Consider the following 19,300-nt stretch of genomic DNA (forward strand, 5'->3'; position numbering starts at 1 on the left):
CCCTCTGCTCCCTTTGCTGCAACCTGCAAAGTGGCACACACTGCCATGCCAGCCGGTCTGTCCGGTCTGTTAGAATATGGTGCTATTGCCACACCCACAGAAACTTGATCCCAGCTTACCTCACTCCTAAGTGTGTACCCATGGCTGCAGTATGCAAACACACGAAGACAGTCCACCTGGAATACCAAATCATTTCATAGTGTACTCCCAATAGACACTTGCAAGAGTGTCCACCCTGGGGCAGCTTATTGTGTCCAGCCCACATGTGAGATCACTGGAAGCTGACAGAATATGAAACGCTGTTCTTCCCTTTGGATTTCTGCTGGTAATTTTTTTTTTTTCATTTTCAGTCATTAAAATGATTTGCAGTTTTTATCTCAGATGATTTTCTTGATGAGAGAGCCCACACCTTTATTATTACTATTTTTAAATAAAATTCCTCTGATTGAGCAAGAAAGGCCACTTGAAGTGGAAGAGCCCACAAACAGAAGAGATGGCATGCCGAGACTTCCCTCTGTGACCTGCTTGTCATGCCCTGTGCATTAAGCATCCGTGCATTAAGCTTAATAACTTGGTGCTAATGCTCAAGAGGAACTGCGGAAGGCTCGGAAGTCACACTGAGCATACGGAAGTCCAAAGGGTAAAGAGACTGTGACATCCTATTGGCAGCTGATGTGGGCGCCACCTCATAAAAGAGAACCAACTGATGGGGTTGGCCTGGATCATCACCAGGGTCCCTCGCAGCTGTAAAACTCTTAAGTGGTCAGTGGGGATCAGCCCAGTGTGATGGAGTAAAAGGCGAAGATAATCAGTAACACCATACGTGGCCCTGATCATTTATCTACTGCTTATCGATCTAAAGAGATATATTACTGTTAATATCCCAGAAATAATTTCAGGGGTTCCCTTGAAACTCTGTTATAGATTTTAGTGCCATGTTAAGACTCATGGTTATTTTCTGGCCCATATCCATAAAAACTCACATCCCCTTGAGATTCTTGGTTACAAAACATTGAAATCAATGCTGGCTACTTTACACACACACACACACACATGCACACACACATCAAGAATCTGGAGGGTTAAGCTTAGAAAAGGTTACTAAAATAAAGGCACTCCAGGCTTACTAAAATAAAGTTTACTAAAATAAAGCCACACCTTGATGACACACCTACTTGACATGCCCTTACCTGAATCATTTCTGAGACCCAGAATCTCAGAGTTCCCTGCTGAGTTCTGTCTCCAGCTCTATGGCGGTGATACTGTGTTCCCTTAGACTTCCACAGTGGGAAACGGTGAGAGCTTCCCCCCCATCAAACTACATTCAAAGAAAGCTCCACCCAAAAGGAAACTGCAGAAGATTGAATCCCAGTGTATTGCAGTAAGGGGAGCAACACCCGTCAGTGCTACTGTGTGGTCCATAGAGACATACGATCTTCAAAGTCAGATCATCCTGACCTTGTCCCCTTTGGATTTTCTTCCTTCTATCAAGCGGGATTAAAGGACGGATCTGTGCATGCAAAACCTGGTTCCTAAGTAGGTTTGGTGTATTTATTTCTCTTGAAAAACATGTGTGCTTCTCATTTTGTGTCTCAAGTGGTCTGTAGGCCAGCCAGCCTTTTCCGGAAGCTTTTGACGAAGAGTCTGTAAAATGATGAAAGGGCATGAAAAGAAGGGATGGGTAGCCTGCAGCTTGAACCACAGTCCACAAGCGGGAAGTCCCAGAGGTCAGAGGGCTAGCTTCTGTTCAATAGGTGTGCTGAAGAAGGGGATGCCCTTGGCCTCTCCAACCGGAACTCTTCCCTCTCAGTAGAAAACCCTATCCCTCACAGGTTACTCCTGTGTAGGATGCTGAGGTAGCTTAGAATGGACACTGTTATAATAAAGGACCAATGCTATAACTTCTGTTCATGCTGAGTCAGCAGGAAAGATCAACATTTCTTGTACTTCAGACTGAACTGCTCAGACATCTACAAGTGCCTTAGGACTTTACAAAGAAGCCACCACAGTGCACGCATGCTCTCTTTATAGTTTTTCAAATCTTTAAAAAAAAATAATGTAATACAGCTTGCTACTGCATGGTATATAACAAATGAAATAAAGAGCGCTGCTTGCATCAAGCCATACTTACTTAAAGGAAAGCGTTCAGTCCACCCACTGTGCACAGTTTTTGGTTTGGTTTGGTTTTGTACTAGTGGAAGGAGACATCCAGATATCTTTTTTCCTGATCATCATTATTTTATTTTATTTATTCATTTTTGAGATCGTTATATAATTACATTTCTCCTTTCACTATGTTCCCTCCAAACCCTTTCACATACTCCTCTCTGCTCTCCTTTAAATTCATGGTGTATATTTTTCACTGATTTTTATTGCATGAATACATGTAGATACATACACATGTATGTTCCTAAATATAGCCTGTTCAGTCCATGTGATGTTACTTGTATGTATGTTTTCGGGGCTGATCATTTAGCTCTGGACAATCAGTTGGTCTGCTCTTGCAAGGGGAGGACCACCCCTGTCACTCCCAGCTCTCCTCAGGGGCCGATAGTACTTTGTATAATGTTAAGACCTCATGGGCGTTTTCCCACCCTCTTGGGTATATCCAGTGGCATCATCCTTGTTCAGCTCATGTTTGGGCAAGCATGTTGGTGAGGCATTATGGGTCTAGACTCTTTCGTGCAAGCAGGGTGATTCAGTGGGCAAAGGTTCTGAGTTCAGTCCCTAGGCCCAATTGGTGCAAGGAAAAAACCAACTCTTGAAAGTTGGCCTCTGACCTCCACACATTCACCATGGACTGCATGTCCCACCCCGTATACTTATACACAAATAAGTAAAATGGAGTATGTGTGTGTTTAAAATGGGAACTTAAAGAAAATACTCAGTATTAACTTCAGTTAAACAATAATGAAATTAATGTTTTGACGTCTTTAATGAGTGTTAAGACACACATTAACATTTCTGGATATGTATTAGTAAGCTGTGCCAGTTTCAGTAATTTTAAAAGACCTGTCATCCTTCAAACCTAACAGTGGCAAAGTGTTGGAATGCTTTTCATTTCGAATCTCTGGCTTGGATCGTGGCATTAGGAATGTTCACCTAGGGAAAAAAAGGATTATGTAATGCACATTTATCTACAAGCATTTATACAACAGTTCAGTTATGAGTGAGTTGTTTAAAATAAAGACTGAAAGCAATCTAAATGCCCAGTGCCAGGGTATTCATAGATGAAGTGTGATCTCTTCCTTCCTATTTTGCTAATTAAAAACACAACTTTATAACAGCCAGTAAAATGAGAAAAAAAGTAAACTCCATGGAACCTTACATGTAATATACTTTAGGAAAAAATGAAGTTTAAAATAATATGTTCAATATGACCTCAGCCCTGTAAGTGATTCACAGATAAAAACAGGAACAAGACCAGGACAGCAAATCAACTGCAGGATTTGGGGGCTAGTTTGCTTTGGTTTTAGTGGTTTGTTTGTTTGCTTGCTTCCTAGCTGGTACAAGAGGTTTACAAGTCTCTATTTCCTAAATATCATAACAAGAAGAATTAAAACCAGTAAGTTATTTAACAAGGACACCACATATGATGGGTGCTACTTAATTTTCACACTTGATCTCCTCCCAAACTTACAACAGATAGTAGCAGTTGTTAGGGAGAATCTCAGGTTCTATGAGCCTTACAGACACTGCATGGGTCCTCTCCTCAGCCTTGAAAGTCCTCGGTGGCACGTACAAGGTTCACACTTGTCTAGACAGTGCTAATAAGCTTGCAAATGTTTCCCTTTCTTAGGAAGCATCATGGTTATCCATAGTCAACCTACCTTAGCAAGGCTCACATGCTGGGTCACTGTGGCAGGTACTTTCCTGAGTTACACACACACACATACACCATTAAAACTCTCAAATCCAAGATTTTAGACTCTGGGTTTGAATTTTAGCTCCATGACCAATAAACAAGCTGTGTGGCTCTAGTTAACCTCTTTATGTTTTGTTTTCTTCTTCTGTGATGGGGAAAATACTAGCACTTATCCAATGGGGTTGTTAGGATGGCAGAAGTTAAGACCCAATAGCCTGGAGAGAGTGCCTAGTGTATGAGCTCTGTAAAGAGCAGGCTGAGGGTCTTTCTCTACCCTTCCAGCCTCCATTCTCAACACTCCTTCCCCTTGCTCTGGACCCCAAGAAGTTGATCCTTAAGGAACAATTCTACAAGCCTGAGCCACTGGCTTCAGGCAGTTTGCCGTGAAATCAAGGGTAGGGTCACTGTTCTAGGCTTAGTTCCTCCTGGATTCCACTCTTCCCAGAGGCATCTGGCCAAGGCTGGGTCCTTCCTTACACAGCTAGTATGAACAGCTACAGTGCTTGAGAGGCAGACTTTTTGCCTGGTGCACATCTTGCCTGGCTTCTCCGGCACCCTACCCTTCCCTTGCTTCGTAAGGCCTGGAGATGGTAACACCTTCCAATCATTACTAACCCCTGGCTGCTCACTGTGATTTGTTGTTCCCTGATTCTCCCACCTCTATAAATTGCTTCTTCACTAAATGCATTTAGTTCATCCCTTTTGAGTGAGCCAAGTGCTTCCTGCTGGGACCCTGGCTGACACGGCTGAACATTATTAATATATGTTTCCTTCTGCGCATAACAGTTTTGCAGTCAGAGGATTGTCGAGCATAAAGGTGATCATTTTATTGAGCATGCAAGGCACCAGACAGCTTTCAGGTTCTTCTGAATTATGAATGCCCCAGGTTTGCTAAACCATCAGAGAATCATAGTGGTGAAATGCAAAGGATGGAATTTCTAGTTGCTGTACTATGTGTGTAAGAGGGTGTCTGCTGCCTGGAAAATGCACTAGTCTGTGTTCTGTTGTGGGTCATGTGTTTCATTGTCCTTTTAAGATTGTAGTTAATCATAACCTTTCCTCTGTCCAAAGCATGTGTGAAAAATGCCTGTCTGAGTTTACTAAATTTCTTCCAGGCTATATTTATTGAATCTGTTATCTACTCCTACATTTAGATATGTATTAGAAGCTGGAGTTCTGCCCTAAATTAGAAAAATATTTTTCAGGGAAAGACACCATTAGCAAGAGAGAGAGAGAGAGAGAGAGAGAGAGAGAGAGAGAGAGAGAGAGAGGGAGAGAAGTCATCACAATTCTCAGGGAACTTAACTATATAATTGGGAGAAATAAAATTTTGATCTTCTAATTACATACTCACAGCTTGGGAGAGAGAGGGAGAGGGGGAGGGAGGGGAAGAGAGAGAGAGAGAGAGAGAGAGAGAGAGAGAGAGAGAGAGAGAGAGAGAGAGAGAGATGCTGTAAAATATATTATGAATGGAAGAACATGATACCAAAGGAGTCTTTGATAAGGAAAACTCACATTGCCAGGAGGAGAAGAAAGGTGTCTCTAAGATTATGAAGGAAGCAAGGATTGGAGGAATAACAATGGAAAAGGAAGAGAATTTCAGAAAAGGAAGATCTCTCCATCAGGACCATTTGATAAGTGGGGTCAGGAGTGGGATGGGGACACTAGAGAGGCCATGGGATCAGCCAGTCTTCAGAAGAGTGGGAGAGAAGAACAGGTGCATTCAGGCTGGGAGGAAGCTGAAGGTGTGAGTGTGTGTGTGTGTGTGTGTGTGTGTGTGTGTGTGTGTGTGTGTGTGCATGTGGGTGAGTGTGTGTATGTGGGTGAGTGTGTGTATGTGTGAGTGTGTGTGTATCTGTGTGTGAGTGTGTGTATCTGTGTGTGAGTATGTGTGTGTGTGAGTGTGTATCTGTGTGTGTGAGTGTGTGTGTGTGTTAGGTGAGGAGGGGCATGCAGCCTTAGAGGGCATGGTCAGCAGTTTGTTTAGTCTTAAGTACAGAAAGTTGTTGGAGGATTTCAGGTAGACAATGACCCCACGTGGGTTTGCATTTTGAAAAATTCGTTTGATCTCTGTGGGAGAGGTTCTTCTAGACTCCAGGATTCCAGATGCCCCAACCCCAACCCATTCCCCATCGCTTGACTGAAATACCAATGGAAAATAGTCACTAGTTTCCTTGCAGGTGATTAGACTGGAACAGAATTAATTCCTGCTAATCAAAAGGATTCTTCTCAAGGCCCTGGCAGTGACAGGCAATTTCAAGATGAGATCGGTACTCTTGTCTGTGCCTAATCAGTCCCCGCTACTGCATTTCAGCAAGTCAACCCTGCTACATATTTTTGTAACTTTCCAGTAATTTTCATGTCACAGCTGTCACTGGGCTCCCCGCTGGACCCATGTACACATAACTAATTAATCAATCAATCAAGGAGAGAAAGTCATTCCTGATGCTACAATGAGAATCTCTGCTTGCTAAACTCAATTCCTGGTTTCAGGCAGAATTCAAGAAAGACTACCTTCTTAATGGAAAGCAGAGTTTTCAGATTAAAGATCATTCCTAAGACTTGCAGGCAGCTGGGAGGGGGGAGGGCGTTGCAGGAGGCTGGGGGGTTTGTCATTTAGAGTGTGAGTGTTGTGGATATTGGGTTGGAGGGAAAGAGCTCTAGGGCTGGAACCCTGCTGTTCTGAGTCTTTACTGTGAAGGAGGAGGGGAGCCTAGGAGGAAGAACAGGGGTGAAGGAAAGGGCTCCTGGGTCAGGAGTCAGATCTTCTGGCTCTAGCTAAATCTCAGGTCCACTGCATGCAGAAATAGAGGCAAGCATTTTGTGTGACAGGACCTTTGTCTGTGGAAAGTATTCAAGAAAATAATGAGACAGTTCTTCCCGGGAAGTGTGCTAGTCAGTTTCTATCAGTGACAAAATACCTGAGGTAGGGTTTTTTGTTGTTTTTGTTGTTTTTGTTGTTTGTTTGTTTGTTCGTATGTTTTTAATTGATAATGGAGTAACATAAGGATGAAATGCATTTTTTTAGACCTTTGTGCTGAAGACATTGGAGAGTTAACCACGGAGCTTCTGCAGGGATCTAATCAGCTTTTCCAATTGTTTGTGACTCTGCAGATGCCTGTAAAATATAATGTTTTGGGTGGTTGTCATCACATATGGAGCTACGAATACTAAATGGAGAAGAGAGAAAGCTGCTTCTAGCCTGGGTCAGTAAACATGGACAAGTGAATCAGTCCAGCCTGAAGGCAGGAGCAGTGAGGTGGGAGCCCCAGAAAGTCAGGGAATAAGTGTCCATGTTTGCTGGACAACCTACATTTCATGTGGATATCTTCTCTATCCCAGACCTTCCAAGACCTCTGCTTCCATCTGATGTGATCCTGGCACACGAAAGAGGCCATCTAGCCCTGACATCAGGCCTGTACCCATAGACATCAGTTTTTTGCACTAGAAAAGTTGTTTATTGCACCATTGTTTAATTTTTCAGGTTTTTAATATTCATTTCTCTGATGATAACAATTTTAATCTAAGTCATAGGGCACATGATCTGTAACTTCACCCAAAAAAGAAAGATGAAGTGGAGGAAAAACAGGTGTTCAAATAGAAAAAGATTCTGGATAAACAGTTTTGCTATTATAGTTGCTAAAGATACAGACGAAGGAATGGGGAGGCAGCTCAGTCAGTGATGCACTTTTCTTGCAAGAAAGAACCCACACTAAAAAAAGCAAGGGCGATATAAGCAGACCTTTGGGACTATCTGGCTGGCCAGCCACGCTTAGGTGAGCTCTCAGCCAATCAGAGTCCCTGTCTCAAAGTAAAGTGAACTGTGTTCCTAAGGTTGTGCATTGGTATCTACATCCATATGTACACATGTGCATGCGCGTCTACACACAGGTACACACAAACACACACACACATATACACATACACATACACACACACCACACATACACACATACACATACACACATACACATACACACACCACACATAACACACGTACACATACACACACAGGTACACACAAACACACACACATATACACACACATACACATACACACGTACACACACACACACACACACACACACACACACACACACACTTAGCCATTTCCAAATTTCCTAGGAAGTGGCAACCACAACTGAGAGGGAGAGTGGGGAAGCAGAGGCTGTGTGCAGATGGGCCTGGCATCAGAGCAGGAGCAACGACATTTGAACAGCTCAACTATAGTTCCTCTCTCGGATACCTCACCAAGTGAGCAGGTGAGCATGGAAATGTGTGGGAAGGGAGCGGCCAAGTCCGAGGTATGGAGGGGCAATGTCGGGTAAGGGAAGAATGGAAGAGAGCGTGGATAGAATAGGAGCAACCGCCGAGCGAGGAGTCTGAATAGCGCATTTCTCTTCAAATCCGAAGAATTTCTCCAAAATCTGAAAGGCAGCAAAATGTTGAATTTGAGAGTCTCTAAGAGCCGGAGTGTGAGGCGGAAGATGAAAATCCAATTTGGGACTCCAGAGGCAGGAAAGCCTCTGCAAGTACCCTGGGCAGGTGGAGGGGTAGCTACTGTGCCCTGCACGGTAGAGATGTCTGGGGACATAGACAGCAAGGACGTCAGGCAGGAAGGCCCGGCTATGGCATTCTAATCTTTGCCTGTACATACTCTACTGAAATTTTCAGTGCTCGTGCCTGAACATTTCCAAAACAGCCTGTGTGAATGGTGGAGAGCCAGGCCTGCTTATCCAGTGAAGTCTGGCTAGCAGAAGGTGGGGTGGGGTGGGGGGCTGCCAGTGGAGGGTTCTTCTGAATGCAGAGGTGTCCACACCCCTCCAGAAGAATTAGGCAGCCTTTTTAATTGGCATAGACAATTTCAGTCTGCTAGAGAGAATACTGGAAGCTTGTCAGAATAGAGAGCTCTCTCTTGGAATCACAGAGGTCGTATTTTCCTCCTTCTGCGGCAAGTTTTTCTCGAGAGAAAAGAAAAAGCTGAACGAAGTGAGTTTAATAGCAAAATGAAAGTCAGTTCTTCTGAAACATGGGGGGAGGGGGTTGTAACACTCCAGTGTTCCCAGCCAATGAAAAATGTGATGTAGGCTGTGCTTATGGGATGCTCACCCTAAGTGGCTACAAATTAATTGAAAACTATACCAGATAACCTGCGTGACAGTGAGAACCCGAGGTCGCCTCAGAACAAAGGCAGGAGAGCCTTTTTGTTTGGTTGCAGGTGTGGGTGACCTTGTCAGAAGCACACTATAAATCGCAGAAATTGTGGGATGATAAGCCAGGTTGATAGATTCCTGTCACTCTCCCTCGGTAACGAATGGGCTCGCCTCCCCGAAGTCTACAGAGGCACATACATCAAGAAGCTCATTGCGGTTCCCAGGCTTCAGAGGCGTGCACATTTACAAACAGTCAGAAGAGAGACGCGGATCCACACCGCGCCTGCGCACAAGAATTCACCTTCCCTTCCGCGTCCTTTCGGTGTTTTTCTCTTGAAATTCTGTGCTGTTTCTCTTTCTCTCTTGTACGTGGAAGTGGCGTTGAACAATGGAAACAGTTAGGAAACAGGGTAGGTAGGGAAAACCCACGATAAGGTGCTTGCATCCTTTCTTTGTTCCTCAGAGCAGGCAAGTACAAACTAGAGGGGAAGGAAGACAGAGGGTGGGTGGTGATAGATCATGTTATAGAAAGAAAACAGGGCCGTGGAAAAAGGTGGCCGTGAAATGTCTGCTGCTATGACATAAAGCAGAGGTGGGGGGAGGTAACTCTAGACTCCTGTCAGGAGAAAAGTACATCAGGATCCTGGAGCAGTTATTCTATACTTTCTCTGGGAAACATTTGAGGTTTTTTTTTTTTTTTTTTTTTTTTTTTTTTTTTTTTTTTTTCCCCTTCATCCTTTTTATGTTCCACACAAGAAATGATGTCCTGCGTTTCCTTCTGCATCCTTCTGGGCTAGTGAGGAGGAAACCTAGTGGCAGGAAGCCCTCTGTCTGAAAACTAAGAGTAACCACTTGTGGCCACACCCTGACAAAAATCTCCTAAGAAATGTATGTGAGGTTTGGTGGAGGAATTCAAAGAATATAGACTTTGGAGTCAGCTTAATGGGGGCCTAGAGATCAGCATCACTGTGGCCATGGTAGTTTTCATCCCGTAAGCCTGTTTCTCCTGAGTGTCAGACAGAACACTAGTACCTTCCTGTCTTGGTTAGGGTTTCTGTTGCTGTGAAGAGACACCATGACCACAGCAACTCTTATAAAGGAAAACATGTCGTTGCAGCTGGCTTACAGTTTCAGAGAGTTAGCCCATTATTGTCACGGTGGGAAGCATGGCAGTGAGCAGGCAGACGTGGTGCTGAAGAAGGAGCCAGGATTTCTATATCTGGAGCCACAGGCAGCAGGAAGAGACAGCCACATTGGGCATGGCTTGCATATCTGAGACCTCATAGGCTGCCCATAGTGACACACTGCCTCCAACAAGGCCACACCTACTCCAATAAGGCCACAGCTCCTAATAGTGCCAGCTCCTATGGGCCTGTGGGGGCCATTTTGATTCAAACCACCACTCTACCTAACACAGTTAAAAGGAAGCTGAGATACTCCTAGGAAAAGCTCCCCCTCCTACACAGTGACCATTGTAGAGAAAGCTTCAAAGAATCATAGCTCACACTCACAAACGAGCACCTCAGTAACACAGAGATATTTCTAGTGGAATTTATTGTATCACATGAGCATGCATCACCGAAGGGTAGAAAGAGCATGATTTAAACAGGCTTAATTTGTTTGCATTCTGGAGACAAAGAGCTTCACAAAAGCTCCACTTGAAAATGCTCAACCCCCTGGACCAGAAGACAAAAGATGATGCATCTTCACAGAGACATTGTAAAGAGTGACTAGTGTTTATGAACATAGGCATTGTCACATTCTCCAGAGAATGGGATTGGACAGAGTATATGTTTCTGTGTAAGGACGCTCATTTTAGGAAATTGGCTCTTTTGTGGCTAGGTACAGGGGCTGACAAGTCAAAAACCAACAGTGGAGGCAGCAGTTGGAGACATAAGGAGATCTGGCATTACAGTTCAAGTCCAAAGTCTGTGAAAGTAGACACCAGGAAGATGTAGTGTTGCAGTCCAAGTCTGAAGGCCATCTGCTATAAAGTTCTTCTTATTCTGGGGAGGGGGTGTTATCTATCTGTTATCCTATTGGGGCTTTCAGTGCCCATGTGAGGAGGTAACTTCCCTTCACTGAAGATGTCAGAGTAGCGACCTTCCATGCAAAGTTTCAGGGAAGAGCAGGTAAGCCCTGATTCAATGCTGCCATTTGACTCACCTCTGCCAATGTAAAAGTAAATGCCTTCAAACTGACCTCCCAACCAAATCCTCCCAGAAGCATCCAGAACAGTGTGTGAACATGGAAATGGGCACTGTGGCCCAGACAAATTGACTGGTAAAATTTCCTGTCTTAAGTCATTTCAAAAAGACTCACCTTTTAAAACAATGCAAGTGGCCAATTAAACCAGCTTTGAGAACTCAGAGATGGATGTCCTGATAGGAAAATCCCTTTCTTCCATTAGGTATGGATCCCCAGAATGGGGACAAAGATTCACCGTAGTGATGAGGTACCCTGAATGCTATCCTGCAAGCATCCTTCCCTCTGCACCCCATCACGGTTAATGGCTGGCTTTGGATCAAGTATGAATGTCTCCACCACTAAAGGAGAGCACCCATGGTGACTCCACTGTAATAGCTGTGATCGCCCCTCCAACATTATTCCTAAGACAAGTGGTAAGTAGGAGCCATTACCTGGCCCTAGCTCGAAGGTAAAGGGTACGTCTAACCTTCATGCTGTGTGACAGATTCTAAGAGTGAGAAGAAGAATGGCTGAAATTTCCTGGTGCATTTTCAATAAAGTATACTGCCTTTCTCACATGGACCAATCACTTTGAGACTATCTATAAAATACCAATGTAAGTTGTTTCTGCCGGCTGTATACTGAAACACCCCCCCAAATGCCCTGCTTAATTGCCTCCCCACATTGTAATTCATTGTTGGCCTTTTCTACAGTGAATTGTTGGAATTAACCAATAAATCAGCTGGAAAAGACATGCCAATTTCCTTCCCAGTTGATAAATTACGGCATGGGGTTGGCATAGCATGTTATATTGTGTGTGCATGCCTCTGTGTGTGTGTGTGTTGCACACACACTCAAGCTCCCACATTCACGTGCACAGTTGCTATCCTATTCCAAAATTTACTTTTCAAAAAATACTAAAATCTTAAAGTTTCCCTGTTACACACTAGTTTTAAAGGACAATATATAATATTATAACTCTATCTTGGTATATAAAGATCTGATAGCTTCATCAGTGGGTGGCAGTTATTGACAACTGGAACATAGAGCATTCTTCTCACTCATAAGCATTTGCTATAAAAGTTAATTTGCTCTTAGTACTTACACTAATGTGGTATTGGGCCTCAGGATTCTTTACCTTTTGGGCCTTAATATTCTTAGTAATTAACACATTAACCATTTTAAAGATCAATGCTCCCCAGTAATGCATATTTCAATGCTCTTACAAATTGTGCTGTAACATTTGTCTTTTAACAAAATATTAATGTAATAAAAATAGTAAGAGTTTCTTTAGAGTTGCAATATTTAACTATTCTAAGAGAATAGTTAAAAGAATATAAGAGATAGCATTGGTGCCTAATAACTTACTTGGGCACTTAGACAAGAGTATTCTGGTCAGTGATAATGATGAAGATAGTTGTGTGTCCTCTTGGGAAAGCTGTGTGTCGTACATAATACATACATCATGCTTCCTTCAGATTCATCTTATCGATACATTACAGTGTAAGCAGAGAGGTCATCCAGTAGAACTAAAGGAGAAGAAAATGGAAAGTAGTTAAGAAAAACCAGGATAGTCAAGTTAGGGCAGTTAGAGGCAGGGCAGACAATGCTGTGCAAGGCCAAGTTAATGTTCATACAAAGTTTGGTACACTGTCGCTGAGACCAGATGGAGTCTAGGACAAGATAAACCAGTATGTTCTTTTTTAAAAAGTGTTTTCAAAAATAATTTGCCCTACGACCTGTCACCATTCACCACCAGCATGTTACTACCAGGGTCAGGCCTTCTAAACATTTCGTCTCCTGACAAAGGGGGAAAGGTATGAAAAAGACTTGGCTTAGTAGAAAAACAACATTTAGGAATTGAATGAAAGCTGCAGGTAAGCCATAGTATGAAATAGCTGAGGGCAGGGGAGATAGCTCAGAGGTAAGGGTGCGAAGCCTCAGAACCTATTTAGATGGTGGGAGTAGTCACTCACACACCTGGAACCCCGGCACGCTCCGAGGTAGAGCCTAGGATCGCTGGGGCTTGCTTGCCATCAGGACGAAGCCAGTTAGCTCCAGGTTTAAAGTTATTTTTCCCCAAGGGATTAAAGTGGACCAAACAGGACACCTGGCATCCTCCTCAAACTTTTGCACAAGTTTTGGTGCTTGTATATATTACATACACACACACACTCACACATTTAGACACATCACACACATGCATCACGCATCTACACACACACACACACACACACACACACACACACACACAAATTAAAAGAAACAGCATGGACAATACTCATTTATGAAATCTGGGCCACTTTAGGTGAAACTTCACAGAGTATTTGACCTAAAAGAATCTGTCCAAATGCAAAAACCAAAATAGAGCACCAGAAGACTTAGCAACTGAGGGGAAGTCAAGGAAAGAGAAAACGCTTCTTTCACTTGTGAATCCACAGAAACTCCAGCAGGAAACAGAATCTATCCCATAGGGTACACGAGGCTTACATGAAGTGTCTGCTTACAGGGGTCTTTGAGCTGTCAGTCACAGAAGGGCATAACAACAAGTCATAGGTACTGCAAAGCACCAAAACCAAAGCCCTCGCCTCTCCTTTATGATGACCTCCAGGTTCTCTTGGGCCTTCTTGTTGAGCAAACCCTAGTGAAAATCACTTGGTAAGACACCCATTGTTGCCACCATGGGGTTTAGCATCACAGGACCCTGAGAGAGCCATGCTAGATCTTGGACTGTATGGCAGAAGGGCACCCAGCCCAGAAAACCTAGCCTGGCCTGGGAGATACACATACTCCAAATGCATGCGTGTGTGGCCTGTGTCCCCGTGGTTTTTAAAAGCAAAGATGTAAGAACCAGAAATAAGGGTAGAATAGGCTCTCATTCTGCCCCTGCTATGGGACAGCAAAGATGATCACGTCAGTGATCACAGCAGAAAAAGCCATTGGTCCAGGACACTGAAGGACCTTCTCATGGCTCAAGCTGCCCAATGATAAAAGGCATATGGTGTAACTGACGGAGCTTCTGAGTGGAGCTGGTCAGTGGTTCAATGGTTGTGAGTGGAGTTGTAGATAGACTCTGGGCTCCTGGTTCTTCAAAGCCAAAGACAGGCTGCTCATGCACCTTCGTGGCTTCTCGATTTCACTTAAGCCCTCCCTAACACGTCACTCAGCATCACTCAGCATTGAGTCACCTATTACCGGTTTCATTTCTCTACTCAACTACTTTCAGCAGCTCTTTTGTTGGTGGCTGAACAAAGGGGAGTTGATACTTCATGTGGAACGTGCTGTGAATCACAGGGAATTCTCAGTTTCATAAATGAGTTATTCTTCTTCAAACCCCTGCACCATTCAGTTGCTGATGTTTACACCTGCGGCCATTCCCCCCCCCAACAAAGGGGGGTTCTTTGTCCTCACGTTTGTCAGATAAATGTGACTCTTGACTTTTTTTTTTCACGTCTTGAGAAGATATTTTCCCCCACCGATGTGATATATATGGAACTAGTCACTGTGTCCCTGTGGTTTTAAAAGCAAAGAGGCAAGAACCAGACGTAAGAGCAGAATGAGCTCCCATCCTGCCTCTGCTATGGATTAGTTCTCTTGTTCCATGTCACTAATTTTCCAGGGCTCGAATGTGTCATTTATACAGTGAACTGTTGATACCAGAGAAGGCGAGTTGAAGTCCAGTCTATTTTAGAATCTCAGGCTTTCTGAGCTGTTGCCTTCCCAGTTTCCCAGTCTCATCATTAGACACCTCTTGATTCAGAATTTGCTAGAATAAGATAAGAAAGCATCCTTGTGTGTACCATGCCTTATCTGCATACATCTTCTTCTCCTTTCTCATTGCAGGCAATAGAAATCCCTTTAACCTACAGGAGCTCAACCCACTATTGAGCAATACCACAGATACTTTCTTTTCATTTGTAACATTTGCCTTCCTAGCACTGGAACATTGATTAAGGCAGCATACCGCTAATGGTGAATATCAAAATGTAGCAATGCTTTCTCTGTGTCCTACCTCAAATCCCAAAATAACTTGCTAAGTGATATCTTGACTTTTGAATCTGTACCATACTAACTCTTCCAATTAAAAAAAAAAAAAAAAAAAGCCTCATCAAAAACCAGTTTGGACTTCCTCAAATTATGGTAACTTTTAAAAATTGAGCTAAAGGTCACCCATTCCATACCAGGTGGCATTGTAGAGAGGAAGAGTGAGAAAACTCAGAGGGAAAAGTGCAAACCTCCCAAGAATGAGGACTTGAGTTCAGATCCTCAGACGCCACATAAAGCCAGATGTGGTAGCATGTGTCTGTATTCCCAGCATTCCAGTGGTGAGATAGAGGTGTAGAGAGGAGACTCTCCAGAAGATAACAAGCTGACTGACCTGGTGTATGCAATAGTGAGCACCAAAAGACCCTGTCTCAAAACAGGGTGAGGCCCAACACCCAAGGTTCTTCTCTAGTTCCAGCACACTGGAGCCTGCACTTACATTGTGGTGTGCACCTATCAGTCAAGTAAGTGTCGATGGAGACCGTGTCAATGGGAATGAGGAACCGTCACGACAAATTAAGAGCAGAGCTCATTCAAGCGGTTGCAGCTAAGGAGCACGTCTCTCCTGACCTTCACCAAACACAAGCTCCAGTCCAGAGTGGCAGCCAGCCTGGGATGTTAATTATCCCACTTTGCCACCTGGCTCTGCTACAGAGTTCTGCACACATTCAGGGTGTTTGATGGCTATCTGTGAGTTGCTCTAATAAATCACACCTGTGAGCTTGATTGGGGCTTATAACATTCCTCGGGATTTCAGAAGGAGCTAGATGCTCAAATTAGAGATAGTAGCTATTCTTCTTCTTCTTCTTCTTCTTCTTCTTCTTCTTCTTCTTCTTCTTCTTCTTCTTCTTCTCCTTCTTCTCCTTCTTCTTCTCCTTCTTTTTCACTGAACCCACTCCTCAGTCACAGGGTGTTGGAGATCTGCAAGCTCCGAGGTTCATTAATTTCAGCTGACTCGTAGGAGGACTTTTTGAGGCTGTGTAAATGATCCTGGGAACACCTCATTTCAATTGCTGTACAGTACATTATCTTTACTCATTAAAAAATTATCACAGTGATGAATTCTGCTTAATTTAAATTGACTTCTTTGTCAGGGGGAAGGCAATTAAAGTTAGGAATATTTAAAGGGACTCCTAGGTTCTGGAAATTATTTCTGTGGGAAAACAAAATCAGACCTTGCCACAATTCTTGTTTTGTCTGGTTGGGGAAAACCCATTCTCTCTGAAGCCTTTCCCACTGACTTGGTGGTGAACTTGTGACAAAGGGAAACAGTTTTGAACTAACTGTTTGAAAACAGTCACAGTGACTATTCGCTTCTCAAAGAAATGAACACATGACTCAAATGGATAACTTAAGGACAAATGGGAGTTGTCTTTAATGGAGGTAAAAATAGCTCTGGCCTAAGAAGTATGGTGACCAATGACTAGCCCCAGCTTGTCTAGAACATTTGAGTTTTAACACTCAAATTTCTTTCTTCTCCCCATATCTTATTCTGGGCAAATGGGGAGGCTTCAGTTTTTACCTTAAAAATATGGTGACCCCTCACAGTTCAGGATGTGAGCCTGAGGTGTGGAAGAGACTACAGCTTGCTTTTCTAAGGTTTTACATACTCTTTGAGTTTGAAATCATCTAAGTACATAGCTTTGATTTAAAATTTTTATTCCCCACAATTTTATCATTGTAGTTTAGTAGTATATGGGGGGAGGGGATCAGAAAGTGCCTGTATAAATAGGCCCTGGAGTAAAAGTTGGGTGGGTTATATAATGGTGTTTATGCTGATAGCAGAGAGACTTCTGCATCCTAGAGGGCTGTTCTCTCTTGATTTGCTCATCTTTTCATTTTTCCTTGTTCTTCTGCACTCCACATAGCTTTTTTTCTAGTCATTGCCTATTTTAAGCTTTAATTAATAAGATTTTATGTTCTCTCTATTTAAAAATTTTGCCAATTAAACCAGAATATAACTTCCAAATGTTTGGGTATTTTTAAGGTAGAAGACATAGAATTATTTATTTGGCTTAGTATAAGTTTGCAAGATAAAAATATAGCATGTTCAGTACAAATTGAATTTCAGGTAAAGAGTAATTAATTCATATAAGCAGGTTACATGGAACATGTGGTTTTTTAAAATTATTACTTACCTGAGATTTAACTTTAACTAGTGATTCTATGTTTTTATTTCTTAATTCTAGAAGCTCTTATTTTTAAATTTAGAGTTCCTTCCAATATACCTCACCTCAAATTACAGGTGGTATGGGGAATGGATCACGCGCTAGAGCTGAATCAGGCTGGGTTTGTTATTTGATCTAGTGGGTGATTTTCCCTGCTCTCAGTTTTCTCCTTTGCGATTTGAGCATGTGGAACCAAGTCCCTTTCCACTCATATCCAGCTCAGAAATCCATAAATTAAAGTGTCTCATTTGGGAATGTCCTTGACCTAAGCAAAGATCCATCATGAGGCGAGGCAGAGTTGGGAACTGTTGATCTGAGCTGACTCTCAAGAAAGTGCTAGTGAGAGGGGTGGTTAAGTTTCCACCAGAGAGATTCCTGAGAGGCTGAGGGTGCAGGTCACATTTTATGGCCATTTGGCAACAAGGGAGTGTGAACTAGACTTAGGAGGTCAAAAGTATTTCCCATCGTGTCTGCATGCAGAGGAAAGACAAACAGAGTATCCTGTAGCAATGTGAGCCGATGGGGAATGCTGGATACATCGTGTTGATGGCCAGAAACATGTGCCAGGGTTCCAGCTCCCAACAGAGATGACTCATCTAGCAGGACTGGCTTTGCAAGCTTCATGTTTTAATAGGTAAGTAATTTCCATGCAGGAGCCAAAGGCACCGCTGAGCATCTGGAGTTGACGCCATGGTAAAAGCTTTGAGTTCTGTTAGCTTGGGTTGCAAATCCTACTTTCATCCCATGCTGGGTGTGACCTCCTGCAAGCTACTTCTTTAGAAGGGATGCTCAAATTCACTAAGTATTTACCATTTTATAGAGAGACGTGGTTTTCTGATCCCATCAATAAACTCTTACATTTCTAAGACATCTCTAATATCAATCAGTTATATCATAATTTTGTCATATAATTTTGTATTTTGCTATTATACACGAGGAAGCTAATGTTAAGAAGGCTATATAGTCTGGCCAAAGTCATATGGGATGTAGCATAAAAGCCTTGAAATCAAGTCAATCCAACCACAAACTTGGGGTCTTTCTATTCACAGCCTCATACCTACATTTTCTCTGTCTCCTCAGCCATTTCCGCCACTAAATATTTATCTTTCCTAGAGTGCAAGCGAGACCGACAGATTATCATATAAAGACAACGGCATGGTACTCAGCTCAGTTTAACTGTTATGAAATTGTTACTTCGTGCATCCTTCATTTGGCCGTGGTTGAAGTGAGAAGAGGAATTAGTGGGCTCTTAGAACTCAGGCTTGTGTGGGCACAGCTGCCTTTCAAGGGTGGCTGGGTTCGGTGTGTATAACAGCAGCACTTGTTGCAACAACCTGTGGCTCTTCCCAATCTTGGGCCCACCTCAAGGTGTGTGACATTTGCGCTCACCTCTCTGAGCTTTGATGTGGCCATAGACTCAGTCTCACAACCATACTCATCTAATTACAATAACAGAGAAAAAAGCCTTTTTTTTTTCCCCTCCAAAACCTTCAGCCAACTTCTCACACTGGCTAATCCAAAGCTGTCTGAGACAAGGCAACCCAGGCATACAGTTAGAGCAGGATTGGGTAACTTCCAACCAAACCATGTTGGCTGGACGTGAAGATATAGGTTACCCAGAGGAGTTTGAAAACTGCTGTTTAAAGCAAAGCAAGCAGAAGGCAATACCTGATGGCTGAGGTGAGCTATAGTCTCTGCAGTTCCTAAGCAGATTTCAGGCTTTCCAAATCGGCTTACATGTGAATTACACAGAACTTCATAGTCTAAAGTATGTCTGGATATCAGACCCCCAAGAATGAAATCCCAACTCGTGTCAGTTGTTAGCTGTGTGATCTTGGGCAAGATCTTTAATCTCTCTGTTTAGCATTCCTCCTCTGTAAAAA

Source organism: Acomys russatus, chromosome 4, assembly GCF_903995435.1.
Source record: "Acomys russatus chromosome 4, mAcoRus1.1, whole genome shotgun sequence".
Lineage (NCBI taxonomy): Eukaryota > Metazoa > Chordata > Mammalia > Rodentia > Muridae > Acomys > Acomys russatus.